Source organism: Rousettus aegyptiacus, unplaced genomic scaffold (assembly GCF_014176215.1).
Source record: "Rousettus aegyptiacus isolate mRouAeg1 unplaced genomic scaffold, mRouAeg1.p scaffold_m13_p_1, whole genome shotgun sequence".
Classification (NCBI taxonomy): domain Eukaryota; kingdom Metazoa; phylum Chordata; class Mammalia; order Chiroptera; family Pteropodidae; genus Rousettus; species Rousettus aegyptiacus.
The window spans coordinates 7,511,071-7,531,241 of NW_023416284.1; positions in this window are offsets into that span (position 1 = coordinate 7,511,071).

Genomic DNA, 20,171 nt, shown 5'->3' on the forward strand with positions numbered 1-20,171 from the left:
TTGAAACTTGCTGGAGCTGGGAACCCTCCCCACCCCTGGCACCGCCAGGTATAAAACATAAACTCCACAGGCGGCATTGGCAAAAAGCTATTGAACGAGTATGTATACATACGATTTTACATGCATGGAAACATATATCGTGTAGGCTATTCTGTACTTAATTTTCCTCACTCGACGGTGGAACCGTCTGAGGTCTAACAGGGCCCCAACAGGCTTCGCACTTCCCCTTGTTCTCGCCTGCTCCGTTCCCGTTGCCCCCAGTCTTAGGAAGTCACCACCGGGCTCTCAGCGGTCCCTCGACCCCTCACGCCTCCCTCACGTTTGCTCTAAGAGCAAGTCATGCTGATGTTACCTTCAGGCTGTCCCCAAAGCTGTCCCCAAGGCCACTCAGGTACAAGCCAGGATCCCCCACTGGGAGCAGTTAAGGGTCCCCCAGCGGAGGTCCCCGCCTCCTCATTAACTCCCCCAGGGAACACGATCTGATAGCAACCAGACGGATGATGCGCGTCAGGTGATGTCGCAAACTCCCGATGGTCCTCCAGCCAGCCCCCCCGCCAGGTGGTTACACCCCACCTCCCCAGCCTCTTCTGGTGCTGCTTCCTAGTTCAAGGCCATGCAGTCCCTCTCACTCTCTTTCACCGGACCCTACACAGCAGCCAATTTTGGGCCCGCAGTGCCCTCTGGTGGCTGGAGACGCCAGCTCACCTAGACAGCACCATAGGGGAGGGGCCTGGAGGAAGGGAGGCCGGCCAGGACAGGACACTTCGGAATCGGACAAGGCCTCGGAAGAGCAAAAGCTGAGGAAGAGACCAAGAGTGCCCCTTTGAGAGAGGAAGATCTAATCAGATCCCAGCTGGGATCACGCCGGCCCCCTGGGTTATGGAACTGGAGCTGGAACCAGAGAGCAGCTGGTGTCAGGATGGGCCCGAGCTCATGTCCAGGGCCTCCCGTCAGACCTGCGTGCTCCTCCCTGCGGGAGAGGATGCTGGGTTTGTGTCTGGGTCGGTTCTCCGTAGACATCCTGAGACCCGGGCTCTGAGGCTCCTGCTTCCCGCAGGGGCATCTCTCCCAGCGGCGGCGACCCGCAGTGAGGGGGCTTCTGGAAAGAGTTGTGGCATCAAAATGTGACACCAGATGCTCGGAGATTCTAACGGGAACGGGGGCCTGAGTTTCAGGGGCTGAGACGATCCTGCGGGACTCGACTCCCTCCCTTTTCCTGCAGCGTGACCTTGGACTTGTCCAGGACTACCCTCTCTCTAGGGCCTCTGTTGTCCCTGGCTCATCTTCCCTATCTCCCAGAGATGCGTAAAAGGACAAAAAAAAAAAAAAAAAGGATGGAGATGTCCCAGAGGAGGTGACCCTGGCAAGAACTTCACATTAACGGAAGCCTCAGAGATATTGATGGGGTAGACGTCCTTCCCATCCTTCTCCCCAAAACCCATACCTCTATGAGCTTGTCCCTCAGGCTTGGACCCAGGGCGATGTCATCAAATCTTTATTGGTGAAGAAGAAAGAGGGACAGCCCTGTGCATAGGCAAGATATTAGTGGATCCGAAGTGAAACCAGCCCCTGCCGAGCACTAGAGGGACAATGAGAACCATCGCAGGGACTTGGATTTTTAAAAAGGCTGAGGGCAAAGCATTTCGGGGTCAGACAGATCTGACTTGATAGAGGAAAAAGACTTACCGGGTCCCAGGAGTATTCTGCTCAACAGCAGGCCTAAGAGGCCACAGAGCGGAGGCTTGATGCTTGGGCACTGGTCCCCAGGCCTTTCATCCGCCTGGCACCCCCAGGAAGGCCAGAAGAGTCAGGTCCTTGTCTGGAACCCAGGAGGGGGCACCCTCCAGCATTCTTGGGTGCCTCTTGGGACCCAGAAGTGCAGCTCTATGCTCTGTGGTTTGTCATATTCTCCAAAAAAGCTCAGTAGGATTTGAGAAGAATTCCTTGGCTTCTGCTAATTGCATTGGAAGGGTAACCATGCTCCAGGCTCCAGAAGAGGCGAGCTGACGCGGAAAGAGCTCAGGCTGAGAGAGGGGACCAGACGCACGGGAATGTGCTACACCTCTGAGCAAGGACCTGGAACCAGATGTTTTGGAGTCTTCATGGGGATTCTGTGACTGGAAAAGGCTGTCAGAGCGTCCCCGTGATGGGTGGGCTCAGGGGGCTGCTCTGACCTGGGCAGCAAACAGGTCCATGATGACAGGTGACCAGGACCTGGCAGAAATGTCCTGGCTTCCCACTGGACCCTGGGAGTCCTGCTGGGCCCCCTCGACCAGGCAGGAAGGGCGGTACCTCCGTGTACATGTGTTCCGTCCTTCTCGGAGGCCCCAGTGTGTCCCCTGAGCAAGTGGGCTCTGTGCGGAGATGGCAGAGGAGTGTCCTGTTGTGAAGAGGGAGTATTGGGCTTTTAAGGTTCCTAGAACTTACAAGGACCTGGTCTCCCCCTATCTCCTTGGATCTCATAGAAGTTAGGATCCCATAGAAACATCCTTAGCTCGGACATCTGCCATTTTCCTAATTCCCCTGACATTCATAAGTCTGTCGGCCAGTCAGTCAGTCTAGCATTTAGGTTGTCCGACGACTCGGGGGTCCTTCCCAGCCCCTCACCTGAGGGAGTCTACCAATTCCTCACTATGAGAATGTGGGTGGGTTCCTCTCCCAGGCCAAGACCTGGGTTCACTAGCCTAAAAATGGGAACGACAGCAGTGAGCTTTAGGTTTTCCGTGAAGGTTATTTGAGGCAGGAAATGGAAAGTGGAGGTACATTGCTTGCCCAGTGGGTGTTCAATAAACAGAAACGTTTATGCTTATCGTTACTAATGTCACTCTACTGCAGTCCGTCAATGAAGACGATTAACTCGGTTTTATGCAAAAGCCATTTATATAGGGTAGAAACAGGGTGAAAAGAATCTTCTAGAAAGATATCAAGGTGGAGAACATCCTTCAGAGAATCCTAGCCTTGGTGGCCAGTGGCCTATAAGAATTGTTTCAGCATCGCCTTGAATCAGGGAGAGAAAGGCACGGAGAATTCTTTTATTTGAGGGGTGGAGGGAGATTTTTCTCTTCCATTGTGTCCCTAAACTTCCCAAGAACCCACCTGTGGTCCAGCCCAGGGGGGCATCATCTCTAACTGTGGCAGATCCTTAAATCCTTAAACTGTGGCAGATCCTTAAATCCTTAAACTCAGATATAGCCTCTGAGTTTTGTGGGGGAAAGGTGTTGGTATTTGCACACCATGCTTAATACAAACGGAAAAATGGAATTTTGTTTCTTTGTCTGATGGTATGTCCGTGATGAGAGTCTCTGCGTGCAAGTTGCTCAGGGCAGGAAGAGGCTCTTTGGAGCTGCATTTTGCCTCAGTTGTGGCCAAAATTCGAGAAAACATTAATTGTGAAAGCAGGCTTGGGAAGGAGCCCGCGGGATCACGGTTAGGCTCTCAAGGCCCCTGGAGTATGGCTGGGGCTCCTCGCTGTCTGGGGAGCGTCCAGGATGGAAGAAGCCTGACTCTAAGGCAAACGTCCTCTGGCAGCAGCTGTCAGGACAATGACAGGTCTGTGTGTGACTGGCCCACGCTCATTTCTCTCCAAGTTCCCAAGGAGCCCGCCACGTCCGGCCTCAGTGGCCCTCAGGTTTGGGGACGTCTGACTTCCCAGGGCCGGCTGCCTCTCCCTCTGCTTCCTGGGTTCGATCTTCTCCAGACGGTTTGCGGTTTGGCATGCGAATGCCATCTGCCTTGCAGGCCACACCCTCTTCCTCCTGCGAGAGACAGAAGAGAGAATCCCCCCTCCCTGTCCTCAAAAGTGACCCTCTCTTCACCTGGTGACACTGTCTTCACTTTGGCTACTCTCCTTTTAATTTCTGAAGTCGCCCGGAGGAAAGTCAATCTCCCTCTTCACCAAGGGAAAAAATCCATATTTTTCCATGGTTTTGGGCCATTCACGGGGTCCCATGGGGATGGCCAGCTCCACCCTGCCCAGCCCTCACCCCTACTTCTCACCGCGGTTCTGACCTGGGCTCCCTCAGAGAAGCCGTGTGGTGTGCAGGACCAGTGACCCCCTGAATGGGCTCATGGCCTGCGGGGTTACCTGACATAGCACCTAAGCGACACCTTGGCGCACAGAGATGTCTTCTCTTTTCTTTGGGGATGGCACAACTGTGTTTACCAAGCTGTTTTAACTCTGGAACATTCTGGTAATTTCGATGTAACCAAAGACCCCCCAGCAACGATGCATTTGGGTTTTTTTTTTTTTCTGTCTCACGTCAGGAACCCATTACTCCCTCTCTGGCTCACACCGAGGATGAGGACTGTCCCACCATCAGCAAAACTCAGTCGCTTCCTGCGGACTAAACCCATCAGCCTGTCCTGAACTTTGCCCCTTTCTAATTCTTCCTCTTTCCTGAATAGATGTCTGATCCAATCAGTTCCTCTGGAGACAGGCCATGTCTGCAGCAGGATTAATCAGATGGATGTTGGGAATCTAATCGTACTTCCTTTTCGATTTTGTTTATTCCTCATAGGCTCAACTATGCATTAAAAGCAGTTTGTCTTATAATAAACCCAGCATTCATAAATTTGGAGTTAGGTGTTTGTGCGAGACCCAGAAGTCTGAGGGGTCTTCGTATTAGCTCCAATGAGTTTATTGGTGGATTTTCTTGAGTTTTCTACATAGACATTCATATCATATACTTTATTAGCTTCAAATATCTATACTTATTATATCTTTTTTCCTTTTCTTATAAAATTAATGCAATGTTAGCTAGTAGCACCGTTAACAGACATATTACAGCTCACATCCTGTAATGCTTTGTTAATGCACCATTAATTATGATATTTGCTGTAGGTTTCTGGAAGCTGCCCTGTATTAATAAATCTTCCCCGAACTGATGAGAGTTAACATTCGCCAAATACCTCTGGTGATGTTAAATGATTCTGCTAATGCGGTTGTAAGCCAGAATTTTTCCTTCGGTGTAACGAGGGCAATGTGTAAGCGATGACCCTGTGGATATGAGGGTCTGGGCACACTCTGAGGGTCTCAGCCCACGGCTGAGTCTACACCCCAGAACGGAGCAAGCCCCGTGGGCCTGCCATTTTCCAGCTCTGGGCTATTAGTCCTCCGGGAATGTCCAGTCCTGACCCGCTCCGTCTCATGCTACTGCATGGTACCACTGGTGGACGAGCTTAGTTAGCGGAAAGTCCACCTAGTTCCTGTGTGAACAGCACCGCAGTCCCGCCCACACCCCACGTGATGAGGAGATGTCCTGGATGTTTGTTGTCAGGCCGTGTGCTCCCCGATGCAAGACCTTTCTGCAAGGATCGCGAAGCAGAGTTTTATCTCTGTTGGTCACTGTAGCTGCCTCTCTGGGCACCTGCATATCCAGGTCACATTCCCTTGACGGAGAGCCTGGTATGGGGACGCAGGTGCACAAGACTGACTGGGGATGGGGGGACTCTCAGGAGAAGAGCGTGAACGACATGGGGACAGGGGAAGGAGCCAAGCAAGGGTGTGGTCCCAGCTGCAGCCGCCTTCAGCTAGCTGGACCCTACCGAGAGCTCTGGAGCGGGGAGTGTCACAGTGTGAGTCCTACCTGCAGGCCGGGGGGCTGCTTTCGTGGGGCACCTGAGACAGGGCCGACAAGGGGTTCACTTCTCCCGGGAGTGGTTCTCTGGAAAAAGTGGGAGTCGGGAGGCGTTAGCAATCAACACGCACAGCAGTTGGAGATGGGTGTGACCAGTACAGGGGGTCTGGACGGGACTTTTGAGTCCATTACTCCTAGTCGAACCTGTTTCTGGATGAAGGGATGGTCCCGTGGTCATTGCTGAATGACCAGGAGATGGACATCGGGTCGTCAGGACAAAAGACTATGACAGCGATGCGAAATGCCAATGATGCCCCGGGCACGCAGGGGCTGGGCACTCAGCCCACTGCAGAGAGCTGCGGAGTGCAAAAGGGAGCCCAGGTTTCAAGAAGACACTTGAAGAAAAAAGCTCAGCGTGCTGGAGGGGACGCTCCTCCCTCACAGGCCCTTTAAACATATACATATTCATAATCAGTCCTGGGGAGAGGGGAGAGGTCGTCTGAAAGCAAACTGGTTGTCAAAACGTGGGCTTTTTATTTCCTTCCATGTAACACTGTGGCCTGCCTTCCTGTCTCCAACATCTCGGCTCACTCCAAAGGCCCCGGATGAGAAACATTCCATTAGCTTTCCATCATGCGCTGGGCCCGGCGCCAGCTTCCCGTTTGACAGTGGAATCTGTGAGAGCAGGTCCCTGACCCACTTAGATGTGGTTACAGACAGAGGACTCAACCTCCTTGAAAATTCTAATTCCTCTTTGGTCCCCGGAGGGGGGAGTCAGTGAGTGCAGACTCCGGTTCATCATAAAGATGGCATCTTCCCGCCCATAATTCTCTGAAAAGTAGTCACCCTTTTGAGACCTCTTCTTCCAACAATAGAACAGGACGTCTTGAAGATCTGGTATCTCTTGTCCCTGTGTTCTTAAGCGAGGCAGGCGTGCATGACTTTTTAAATCCTTTGCTTAGCACAGCAGAACCTATGTATTCACCTTGTCTGGTCTGAATCCTTGCTTTTTGGGGGGTGATTGTCTGTTTAGGACAAAGAAGCAAATTGGAGGCACCAAGCCAGACACAGAAGAAAAGGAGATAAAGGGATTTTAACTTCTAGGTTCATCCGAGGAAGTGAAAGTTATCCCCGAGGAGACAAACGTTATGTCCAAGGTCAGAAAGAAGGATTGAAATTGTGGACACTTTAGAATTTTTTAGTCTAGTGCTTGACATCATCAGGCTTTTTGTTTTTGTTTTTGTTTTTGTTTTAAACTTCTTTTTGCCTAATTTAGATAACATTGGAAGTTCAAGAAACATAAAAAACTAGTTAATGGGGTGTGTGTGTGTGTGTGTGTGTGTGTGTGTGTGTGTGTGTGTTTTCCAGAGACGCTCAAAATTGCTTTTCCACACCGTTATCCACTGGGGCTGTCTTGAAGAGCATCTGGTCCGTGTGATGAATAAGGCGATGAAGCCGGCAGCCTGCCCCCCCAGCCCCGCAATCCTCCGTACGTGGATTTGGACAAACCCTTTCAATTTCTCAACAATGCTCTTTGCTCTCAAACAGTTTCTTTTCTGTCCAGAGCAGCTTCTGCTTCCTGAGTGCGTTATGTCTGCAGGCGGGTACGGCCAGAGGCACTTCAGGTTTACTTAGGTGCCCTGCCTCCGACTGGCAGGAATGTCAGCAAGAGATAAATCAAAGAGCTGTCACCTTCCGCAGCGGCACATTGCAGGGGACATTAACTCCCTTCCAAACAAGACAGAGGTGGCCTTTCTGTCTCCGGGATAAAACGCCCCACTGCTGGAGGCTGGGATGGGAGTTGGGGCGGGAGCTGCAATCGGCTCTATAACCTTGGCCCTGGGAGTTGGAAGGGGACAGGCAGAGGACGTTCTTCCTACGCCACCCCCGCCTTCGTTGCTTTTTGCTAGAATTGCTCCTTCTTGTCCTCCAGGTTTTAGCTTCTATGTCCTCTCCTCAGAACAGCCCTTCTTGAATGTCACCTCCTCAGAACAGCCCTCCCTGACTGCCTCCTCTGTTCCCCATCACTCACCCTGCTGGTTTCCTCCACGGAGTAAACTTATCACAATGTATAATGGTGTGCATTCTTGTTTCTTTCAGATGACCAGTTCTGGGAGGGCATAAGACCTCACCTGTCCTATTTATCAGTGTGGACCCAGCAGGGACATTGTATCTGGCCCGTGCAGGTGCTCGGTATTGTCATTGTTGAGACTTGCGGGGTGATACCTGGTCATTCCTCGTCTCTCCGTCTCCATGTTCAGAACCGAGTGAGAAGGTGCAGAAGTTGGGTGCTTGCAGGTCCAAATGTCGACCTTGTTCTGGTGACACCAGGGCCAGGGACCGTGGCTTGGATCTGTGGCCAAACGGGTGTTCTGGATCCTCCGCCCCACCTTACCTGACCCACCCAGGCTGAGCTGCCGGCTCTGAGGCTGGGATGGAGCTGACAGAGGAGGAAGGGAGGGAAAGAAGTGGGGTGGGGGCAGGACAAAGGGAGACAGTGGGGACCGCGGGTGTGGAGAGCCAGGGTGTGGGGAGGAGGTGGTGCCCCCCACCTCCGGGTCTCTCCTGTCACCCCGAATAAGTGCCAGACACGTGATGATCATGGGCTTTCAGCTCAGCAGGTCTTTATGGGGCTCTGTGGGGTGGGATCTGGGGCTGGGGCTGGAAGCCTTGGTCAGCCACATTCCTGTCATGGTACAGGTTTCAGGAGCAGCCTAGGCGGATCACATTGCTCATTTGTTCGCTCGTCTGTCCGTCCGTCCATCCATCCATCCATCCATCCATCCATCCATCCATCCATCCATCCTCCCTGGGTTCCTTCGATGGAGTACCACTTCTTTTGGCTTTCTACTTTCCTCCCTGGACCTTTCCAAAGAGTGGGAGGCGCCTTCTCAGGTTTCCCCAGGCGCCGATCACAGGAGGCGTCAGGCTGCTTGATGTCCTACTTGCATGAAGGGTTTGGTTCCACGTCAGGTTCTATTTGAAGATATTTTTTTAACTTTTTTTTTTTTTTTTGCTAAAAATACATTGAGTTGGAAATCACTGGTACAGCCGAGATACGGCCTCCTTTCATTCCAGAAACCCCGAGGAGCGCTTGTAAGCAAGGACTCACTGCTACCTGGGCAGTACACCTTCCTGCCCACCTGAATTTACCCAAACTCTCTCTCTTCAGCCCCAGGCAGGGGCAAAAGGGAGAACTGGGACCGGCCAGAACTGAGTTCAAGCCCGCTCGCTGGCTGTGCAGCACTGGGGGAGCCCCCAACTTCTCTTCTGTCTGATGAGCTTAATGGTCGGGAGTGTTGGGAGGATTATATGAGATGTGCATGCGTGCGTGTGTGCGTGTGTGTGTGTGTGTGTGTGTGGCCGATTCTTGCTACTCATGATGATTATACGCCATAAAGTCAGAGAAGTGCTGAATTAGCAAGTACTGAACTTCACCCCCCAGGCAAAGTACAGGGTTAGGCTTCTCCACCCTCTGGTCACACGTTTTTGTCATCCAATGGGTGCATAACCTTGCTTTACGTACGGTCCCGCTTACAGACATCTCCTTAGATATATACAGTGACGATTTATCTCACGGAACCCACAGCCGACTGCACTGTCACTCAAGCCTGCACGAAGCTTGTCTAGCTCTCGGGTTTTCTCCACAAGTCGCACCGTAGCCTTCTTACGCTCAGGGACACTAGACGGCACTTCAGCGCTACCCTTGAGAGCCGTTTCAAATGGCAAGATCACTAGCGAAATGTACAAAAATGCCCAAAACCACGGCACTGAATGAACAGCACAGAGGCGGTTTGTGGGACGAGGGCCGGAACGAGAGAGCCGAGCGCCACCTTGTCCCGCGTCGGCTGGGAACGGACGTGTCGCGCGACTCCCGTTTTGCCGCTCTGAGCCTAGGCGTGCGACTGAGAAAGTGCCACGAGTATTGATGTTGGGGTTACAGATACATTGTATCGAGTAGGCGAATTAGAAGATACAGATCGACAGAATATGCGCATTCCCGGCTCAGCACCCCAGTTCCACGCGACACCTGAGACTAAAATCGGTGGGGGGAGGGGGACAACTTTCCAGATATACGCATGTAACTCATGCATATGGGGTTTCTAGTTGCCTCCCAATATCCGTGTCGCATTTCTTCCCTAGTGAATAAAACGACAATAGTTTAGCTGGTCGCATGACTCCCACAGCTAAATGACTTCATTTCCCAGACTCCCTTAAAGTAGTTACGACCTGGTGGCCAAGTTCAAAGCGATGAGAAATAAGCAGAAATGTTGTGTGGAGCGTCTCAGAAGTCCCCTCAGCAAAGAGTGGGAGATCCTTCCCTTCTGTTCCTCCTTCTGACTGGCTGGGATGCGGACGTGATGGCCGGAGCGCAAGCTCATCTCGGGCCACGAGGTGGAAGCCAGGTACTGTGGGTGCCAGAGCCACAGGGAGGAGAAACTTTGGGTTCCTGGAACTGTGGAGGAGCCAAGAAGTCCTTGACCGGCCACCCAATCTGAGAGAGAGAAAAACCGCTCTCTTTTTCACACCACTGTTGCTCGGTTTTTGCTGCTGACTCGTTTGTTGTTCCATGTAGCCAAACCTAAACTAAATGACACAGGAGGATTCTAATCCTGCTTGGCTGTTACCCAGCGCTGTAACCTTGCTGTGGTCACGTCACCTCTTTGTGCCTCAATATTCGCATCAGCCAACTGGTGGGAGAAATAAATTAGTGGAGGTTAAAGAACTTTCTCACTCTAAAAGTCTCTGATTCTAATCAGTGTAAAATACAAGCCGTCCGTGGAACACATTCATGGGGTCGTTTTCCTAAGGCAGGTGGAAAGGGACGTGCGGTCGTCATGGAGATGCCCCATGATGCTACTCAGTGCCGGTCGGCCACAGAGAAGATGAGAATATGCTCAGTGCGTGTGACTTGAACAAACGACCAAAGGAACCTGTGTCAGGAGGAAGCGTCACCGAGTGGTCAGGAAGTCCAATCGACCAGAAGGACGACAGCCTGGTTCTGGCCAAAGGAAGCCACTGTCCTTGCCTGGCCTCAGGAATCAGGGTACGGAACACAGTACGTGGCGGAAGCAGCAGGGGTTTCTTAAGTAAGAAAACCAGAGATGGCTCCAGCTTACCACAGGCAGAGATGTCCAGTAGAGGGCAGTCTGGAATCCCTAGAAAAATGCATCCTAAGAGAGTAGCCCAGCCAAGGCTTCCAGCCCCAGCAACAGATGAGGCTCTTGGGAGCTATGTGGCCCCCAAAAGACGGGACTTTCAGATAGAGGTAAGGGCTTCGTTGCTCAGGTAGGCCTCCACCCAGGAGCTGCCATTTCCAAACGATGTCCTCTCTGTTTCGGAAGTTCCAGCTGTTATCTTTTTAAAAACAATGTTTATCCAAGACTTGATGAACTCTTTTCAGAGAATTGAGCTGCCTACTGTCTTCCCTTTCCACGTAGGTCCGTGGAGCCATAGGAAACGGGATTTGAGGGCAGGTCTGCCAAGGAGATGCAAAGACGTTTCTTGTTTTCGTTTGTTGCTCTTTTTTCTTTTCCTGATTTTTTTTTTCGAACATATTTGATTTCTTTTCTGGGGCAGGGGCTACACCCCGCTGCCTCCCTAATCACCCCCTGCACTATTTATATTCCTCGCCCAGGATCCCAGCGGGAAGGAGGGCAGGGCTGGCGGCATCGCCCCCGGATTTCAATCGATCCTCTCCATCCTATCTGTAACACGGAAGCGGGATCCTTGCAGGGTCCGCGGCTGCTGGGACCGGTCCGCAAGCAGGGTCTGCTGTCTGTGAGGTCACTCGGTGTCCCAGAGGGTCCCCGGATTCTCGAGGTCCCAATGCTCTCTCTTTCCACAAATTAAGAACCAAGGGAAACAGAGTCTTCAGATTCAGAGGCGGTGGCCACCCATGGAGAGACCCCAGGCACCTAGTACACAGGCAAGAAGGTGCTGGAAGAGGTGCTCTGGGGCCCCAATCCTCGGAGGTGAAGCCAGCCACGTAGCAGTTCCCTGGGGGTATGGTATCTGTTTACCCACAGAGACACTGAGCGACCTGAGGAAGCTCGAAGGGACTACTTGGCAATGAGAAGGAATGACCTGCCGACACGTGTGGCCATGTGGACGGATCTCATGATAGTTGTGCGGAATGAAAGAAGCCCAACCAGAAGAATTCCCGCGCCATGGCTGCATTTAGAAAACACTTCGGAAAATGCAAATTAATCTATAGTGACGGAGCAGATCGATGGGTGCCTGGGGATGGGGAGGGTGGGTCAGAGAGACAACAAACGTGAAGAGGAAACCCCTTTGGGATGAAGGCCCTGTTCATGCTCTTGATTGTGGTGGCGATTTCACGGGGCTAGACTGATCAATCAATCGATCAATCGATTGGTAGAAATGTTGTCGCCGCCAGTCCCCAGAAGACACACGGACCACCAGAACTCAGTGAGTTATAGGAAACACACTCTTTATTCAGCCAGCTGGGTCTGCCAGCGGTACCCAGACCCCAAATTAAGCAGCCCTGAAATGTAGAGCTACAGGGTTTTTAAGCCCCAAATCCTATTCTTCATTCTATCTAAACACAAAGGTCTATTTTTCTTCTATTCACACTACCTGTCGACCCACAGGTCCGGTGTGCAAGCGGGGGTACAGAAGCAGAAAGCCTATTGTTAGAATGTCATATTCCTACGGGTGACAGCCTATGTTCCCATGGACATCGCCATGTTCCCATGGACATAGCCTAGCAGTAATTTTCCTGCAAGTAATAAATTTCTGGCAGTCATTTTTCAGCCATGACAGAAACTTACTAAATTATATTCTTTAAACATGTGCAATTGATTATATGTCCATTATACATCAATAAAGTTATAAAAAAAAAAAAAACTCTTCCATGTTCTTCCCCACCCCATCCCCCAAATAGTGTTCAGATAGCAGACATGAGATCTGACTCCAATCTCTTGATATTTACTGGTTTCTGAGCTGCCCGTCTTTCTCTTCCAAAGTCACCGTATATTAATGTGCTATAAAGAATAACAAATGGCCACGAATTTGGCCGCAGCACTCATCCATCATCTCTGTGTTTCTGTGGCTTAGGAGTCTGGGCACAGCTTAGCTGGTCCTCCGCTCGGGGTGTCACAGGGCTGCAATCAAGCTGTCGGCCGGGGTTAGGGCCACCTCATCTAAGGCTCAGGGTCCCGTTCCGAGCTCACGTGGCGGAATTCATTCTCTCGCAGCTGCAGAACTCACGTGGCTCGCATCTCCTGGGCCAGCGGGTGACAGTCTCTCTCTCTTAGAGATCCTCATTTAAAGGGCTCACCCAGGACAACTCCTCTTTTGTTTCCCCAAGGTCATCAGCTACAAAATCCCGTCACCTTTGGCCTTCTGACGTAGCCTAATGACATGGATGAAACCCATCATTGTCTTAGTCCCACCCACGCGCTCAAGGCTATATAAAGAATCTGCCCAGGGAGCCGGAGTCTTGGGAGCCCTCTTAGAACGCTGCCTGCCTGCCAGTCTAGCTGTCTCTATCCAACAGTCTACAAGTCAACACGTAAACGAGATGGACGGACATGCTTCGGAAAGAAGGGCGAACAGCTTGTAGTCACAACTGGGCGCCATCCTCAACCCCCTGCTTGCTTTTTAAGTCCCTCTTGGCTAAGAGTCTAATGATGAATTATATTAAAGGACTCTTTCATCACATGGGGACCCCAGGTCCCTCAGCTGCCCTGGAGTGGACCCCACAACTCCCTCCTAGACAGGAGATGACAAGATGTGGGGAGCTGGTCCAAGCTGAAACAGCCCCAGAGAACGAGGTCACGTCTCTGGGGAACAGTGAATACAAATATCAAATGTTGAAGAAGCCAGAGGAATGGCTGGAGTTGAAAAATAAGAAGCCTCGAGTTTGGAGCCAGGGAAGTAAGATGGAGAAGCTCCACTTGGGGCCAAACAGGTGGAGAGTGAGGGGTGGGCAGGGGGCTGTGTAAGGACTCCAGTATCTGGCCCACCTTTTTCTCCCCCCCCCCCCCCAATTTAGGTAAAATACACATCACATAAAATCATTAATTTAAAGTGAACAATTCAGTAACATTTAGCACATTCTCCACGTGGTGCGACCATTGTCCCTATCAAGTTGCAAAACATTTGATCGCCTCCCGAAAAAACCTCATGCCCAATGTTGGACTGGTCTGTGCTGGGAGGGGGGTCGGTGTCACCTTGAAATCAGCCTGTTTAAAAGGGACGCGAGTCCACCCTCGGCTGCTGGGTAAGGCGAGGTCCACGTTGTGTTTTTTGACTAGGCGCCACGTCAGGGGTTGGAAGTGGCAGTTTCACGTACCTTTTCGAATTACTGATTTCGAAAACAGAATTCCGCTGGCCAAGGCCTGCGGACTTGTAAAGCCCCTCCCGGGAGGCCCTAGGTTGTGCTTGATTCTATCTCTTCGGATTTAGAAACACAGGTTATGAGGAAAGAAAAGGGAAAGGAGCAGGCGGCACACGGAGTGCCGCGCTTCGGTCCGCTTCCCGTTGGCCTTTCACCCCAAGACGGTTGGGAAGATGCCCCCATCATGTGAGAGGATTTGGTAGAATTGAGGCCGTGCCCCCCGAAGGCGGAGGTTTCTTTCCTTGGCCAGAGCGCCCTTGATGCCTGTCTCTTTTTGTTGATTTAAGAGAATCCTCTCCTTTCACAAGAGAAAAATCCCTGGGCCCCATTTATCAAAGCACTTGGAAGGTGCTGGTTGGAGTGTCAGGGCCCAGGTCTCGAAGCCAATGTGGTTCACGGTGGGGACTGTCAACCTGCCGAAGTCCAGACAGACTCTGAGAGCCCGTCAGCATTTGTACCTGTAATAAGCCGCCGGCTCCTTGAGCACCCCTATTGCCAAGAGCACCCTAAACAAACTGGGTAGGGAAGGAATTTACAGTAGGAACGTGGCACCCAGGGAATTGCCAGGAACTGGCTACGTGACTACTTCTGCCTCGGAGATGGACAGCCTGGGACCTCTTTCCCCTCCATCACTGTCAGGCCGCTTGCTGTGAGCTGGAGAGGCCTCGGGAAGCCTGGAGGCGCAGCAAATGTCAGGATCCCTCCCGCTCCGCAGAATGTCACCCCAGAGGGGCCAGGCCCTTGCTCGAGAACTTTCCATGGCTTGCTAGGGCACAACGCAGCAGGCCCAACCTCCTCTGTCTGGCTTTCGAGGACTCCGTCCGTAAAGCCACGGCTTATCACGGTCATCTTTTGAGGGTTGCCAGGTGCTCCCAGCTCCGGGCTTCAGGTATCAGCCCCTCCCGATCACTTCTGCTTAGGTGTGTTCCCCACACCCCTACTACTCTGCTGGGCCCCCGAATCTCCCTAGCTCTTGCGAGAGCTTCTGCTTACAGTGGTGAGGACAAACGGAGGGACTCAGAGGGGGCGCAGTCAGGAAGAGGAGAGAGGTAAAGCAAAACTGGCATGCCTCCAGAGACAGAATCAGACGTAGTTTTCCTTCCTTCCACTGAAAATAATAATAGTAATAATAATAATGCTACGTTTAAGAAAAATAAGAGCAAGTGCCTTTGTACACGTCTGTGCAAATATGATTGAAAATTATAACGTAAACGTATTTTTCAAAGTATAAAGAGGTTCATGGGGGTCCAATCCATATGGTCTCCTTATCATAGTTTGATGTGTGGCCATTTAATTTCAAGAGTCATAGGCATAGATCTTGAAGTGGGAAGTGGAGAAGGGGACAATTTTGCCTCTCCCCAAGGGACATTTGGTGGAATCTGGAGACACTTTCGGTTGCCACATTGGGGAGGATGCTGTTAGCATCTAGTGGGGAGAGGCTAAGGATGCTACCAAACCCCGTACAGTGCAGAGGGCGCCTTCATGACGAAGAATGGCCCGGCCCTGACGTGACTAAGCCCCTCACCAGTCGCTGGCCGTTGGCGGGGGGGACCGTGTGGAGGCAGTGTGTGCTGTTGCGGTTGCTATGAGCTGGTGAGAACTCTGTGCGTCTCTTCCCAACTCCACGCTCAGTGACATCGATCACACTGGTAGCTTGAAATTGGCCAAAGGGGGAATATTTACACCACAGAGAAATCGGCAAAAGCTGCAAATCAGGGACTTTTATTTGGCGAGTCATTTTCCCGGCACACCCCGGGGAGAGTCCTGTGTCACTAGCGGGTGGCGGCTTCAAGTGCCCGTGGGCAAGCTCTGGGGGGGCCAGGGCGGTGGCTGTCAGGCCACTGCTGCCGCAGCCGTCGGGGATGGACAAGGCCCAAGCGGAAAGTACATCCCAGCTGCTCGGACTGGCTGATTGGGCCCGGCATACGCCCCTGCCCCAGCCATGCCAGCGACGGAGAATCTGATCTGGCCAAGTGACATGGCTGTCCTTCTGGGAGGTACGCGTCCACCTTTCTAGTGGGATTGTGAATTTGAGTGAACATTTGCTCCGCCTCCTGCAGCCGGGGCTACGTTCTCGCAGGAGGCCCGGCCATCTGCCGAGAGCGGGGAGCCCTGCAGAGTTCTGGGCAGCCTGGCTGCACCAAGCCCTCTCCTTGCCCCAAGCTCTGCCCTCCTGACAACCATCTGCCTTTGCCCCGGCTGGGCCAAAGCAGGTGTTCTGAGACCTTTCCTTCCTTTCCCGTGGACTCAGTTTCCTAAGAGACGCCGTGACAGTGAGGTCCGGAAGTGCTGCAGCTGGAAGGTTCCTTAGCTCAGCCTCACCGAGCGTGTTTTATTGTGAAGGGACCTGGGCTCACCGCCTCACACGTGGGACACAGGCTGCCCTCGGCTACCTGCCCAGGTGAAGGGTTTCTCCATGGTGACACTGAAAAGAGCCATGTCACCATGGTTATCGTCAGAGCCCCTGGGAATGGGGCGTTCGCGCCGACCTGCGAGGGCTCCTCGCCTGCCCCGAGAGGAACTAGAAAGGAGGCTGGTCCCGCTCCACAGACCAAGTGAGAAAGGGGAGGGGGTGAGTGGAATGGCAGGACGAGAAGCCACGTGCCACGTCGCGCCCCGCGGATGGCCGTGATCGGAAAGACATGAGCACAGGCGTTGCTGAGTATGTGGAGGCGCTGGGCCCCCGGTACACGGCTGGAGGGCTGGGAAATGGCGCGGTCACCTCGGAAAGTGGGCGGAGTCTCAAAAAGTGAAACAGAGTTCCCAGAGGACCCGGGAAGTCCACACCTACGTATAAACCCCCCCAAAATGAAAAACGTATGTTCATAAAAAATACATACAGGAATGGTCAAAGCAGCGTTATTTATAAGAGCTCAAGGGCGGGAATAATCCAGCCGTCCCTCAGCTGATGAATGGATAAACAAATTGCGATAAATCCACCCAATGGAGTATTATTCAGCCATAGAAAGAAACGCTGATTCCGACACCTGCTACGACACGGACGAACCTCGAAAACATGGTGCTCGGCGACGTGAGCCAGACACCAAAGGCCGTGTGTGGCACGATGCCATTCGCGTGAGATCTCCAGAGTAGGCGAATCCACCAAAAGGAGATTCGGGGGTGCAGGGGCTGTGGGAGGGGACGGGGGGGTGACCGCTAGCAGGCGTGGGGTTCAGGGATTAGACAGTAGTGACAACCGGGCGAGCCTGTGAAAACACAAAAGCCACTGACCGTGCACTTTAACAGGGTGAACGTGGTGGTGTGCCATGTCTCGATATCTTTTGAAATGGGAAGACAGGAAGCCAAGGGCAGCAGCGTCTCCTCGGTCCCCAGAGAGGGCTAGGCAGCCCCAAACCAACCCAGCAGGGATGGGCCGGGCTGGGCCGAGTGCCAGCCGGGCAGAGCTGACTGGGGAGAGGGTAGGAGGCCGGGTGGACGCAGGAGAAAGCTCAGTTAGTGCCCGAGGCTCTCCCTGGGGATGGATGGGCAGCCCACGCCTGCAGATGTGGGTATCATGGTATGCGACGGCCGCGTCCCAGCGTGGACCACGACCTCACCCTCCCTTCTAAGCCTCTTTTGGTTTCTCCCTTCTTCTTGACCTGGAACCTTCTCCGCCAGGTCCTTGCCCCATACCCACGCGCTCGGCCTGGCTCAGCGTTCCAGCTCCAGGTGAGCCGCCCCTCCCCCGGGGTCACGCGTTAGTGACAGCGGTGAAAACAGATTTCGTTCAGTCACTCCTGACGGAGGGGAGAGGACAGAGCTCCATCTGCACAGAGGCGACTGGGTGCTCTGAAGGCAGAACGTGAGAGGAGGGAGAAGGGGGTCTCAGCAGAGTCAGGGAAGCGACGCATCGCAAAGGTCGGGGCAGGGTACCTGTGACTCGGCCGTCTGCGTCTGCTCGCTGGTGGGCATGGAGTGAGGGCTCTGCCTTCCCACAGAGACTGGGAAACGGACAGCGGCCCCCTCTTTTTTTTAATGGTGACATTTCAAAGGCATGGCTCCCAAGCTTTTGAGAAAGACCTTCCTGAGTTACAGGAGGTACACGCACATCTCAAAGGGAGGGAGGGCGTCCCCACTGCGGTAAGTTTTAGGAAATGCTCTAAGACAGGTTCACACGCCTATCTCCAGAGGTCAGCTAGGGCCGACAGTAATTCTCAGACAGGCATGCGACGGGGCCTGGGTTGACCCTCGGGACGTGGCCTGATGTGTTTGTCCTGTGCTGCTGTGTGACCAGGGCCTGGCTGGGCGGGGAGGGCGGGGGTGGGGGAGGGAGGGGTAAATAGTAAACAACTACGGAATGAATGAGTGAGTGAGTGAGTGAGCCCCAAGGGAGACGCATCTAGGACAAGGAGGACTCAGGTGGGACAAAGCGGGGGAGATGAGGGAGAAACGCAAACCCAGATAACCTGGGGGCCCCTGATGCCCCTGCCCCCGGAACCCGGGATGACAGGGGATGATGGTAATTCGGGTGATGCATCAGATGAAGTTTTGCGGGGCTGGATGGCTCTGTGTGTGGGCTGGATGGCTCTGTGTGTGGGGGTCAGTGGGGACCAGAAACCCTGAGGCAGCGAATCCCGGGTTGCACTGAGATGGCCCCCCCAAACCCCGCCCCCCCCCCCATCACACTTGTTTCTCTCAACAAGCCATCAGGCTCTTTAGAAGATTCAGGATTTGTGAGAGAATAAGCTCTTTGAGGGAACTCATCCAAGTGGCAGACTGACCTCCACTACAAGCAGATCTTTGGAAAATTGAATGAACTGAATGGCTCACAGTTTCTCCTCTTGAGGCAGGTGGTGGACAAGGACAGGTGAAGGACGTTCCCTTCTCGCTGTCGCCGGGATTTAAGCCCCTTTTTGCAGGGAAAGCCTGTCCAAGTAATTAACGGAAGTAATTAGGGGTCAGATGGTCACGAATGGAAATAGCTCAGTACCCAGCCGCGGATGCCAAGGCTGGCGGTGCCAAGGAGGGACATGGTGGCGGAGGGGCAGGGACTCAGGGAGAGGAGGCGGCTGCCCCCGCCGAACAGGACATGGCAGTCTGAGGGGGCTTCTTCTCCGGGGCTCTCAGAAGCAAGGCAGGGTGCGCAGTCTAGGGGTCTGCCTCTGTCGTCAGCGGCCAGCACTGGAGCCGAGGGAAGCCTCAGAGACCTTGACACACAGTTGCTTCACTCCGATTATTCACGATCAGAGGCTTAAACGGGGATGGTGCTTCTGTACTAAGTGGTGAACCCCGAAAGGATGACTCTTAGAAAACCAGCACCCAGCACCCAGCCGGGGTTCCAATGCAACTCCAGGGAGCAAACGAGTTCATGACTAACGGTCCCGAGTAGGAGTGTGAGGTTTCACCCAAAACGCACACTGGATTTCTTCCAAGGCCAAAGGATAATAACTCACTTACACCCTGAAAAAGCATGCTTTCAGAAAGTTTGCCTTTGCGAACAGCAGAGAAGAGTGTTCTTTTTTGTTTTTCAAAAATCTTGGACTCGGAAAAACAATTTAAAGTTTGGATGTGTGTTTACCGGCCTGGAGTCTTAAAGGACAAAGCTACTTTGTTGGCTGCAGGCAAATGAAACCCACAGGGGTCTCCTTCGGGAGGTTTTACTGGGCAGGATATGACTAGACCACTTAGCGAATAATAGATTACTTTCACTCTCAAGGTCACTAGAAGCCACAAAAAGAGTTTATGGCCAAGGTCCAGGGCTGGCGGCTGGCTCAGTTGTTGGTGATGGGATGTTAAAGAGACTTGAGAGCCTTAATATGCTCCAGGGTCAAGTTAAATGTAATAGAGATGGAAAAGCCACCCGCCCCCAGCCGCTGACTGCATCCAGATTTCATGCCTGTCGTGCTGGCCATCTGAGCCCGTGGGGACACTGGGTGGTGATGGTGGGGGGCGGGGGGCGGAAGAGGAGGAGGGGGAGCCCGGACATTCAACACAAACAAACAAACCCTTCTCTGTCGCTGGTGGAAGCGGTCAGCGTGTGGGCATTTTTCGGCCTTTCTGTACCGAGGCGTGTGTTGACCAGCCCCACAGGGCAGAAGCCGTGTCTGGTCCCAGGGCCACAGCCAGGACGTGTGGCTGCTCTCTGGTCCCTGCTGTGGTGCCCGGGCTCGTCTGTAACATCTACAAAGCCGGGACGAGAGTACAAACACCCTCCGCACAGCCACATCTAAGCCTTCGCGAGTTATAAATGAAAATAGACTGTTAAAGGAAAGGTTCCATCCAGCTACCCT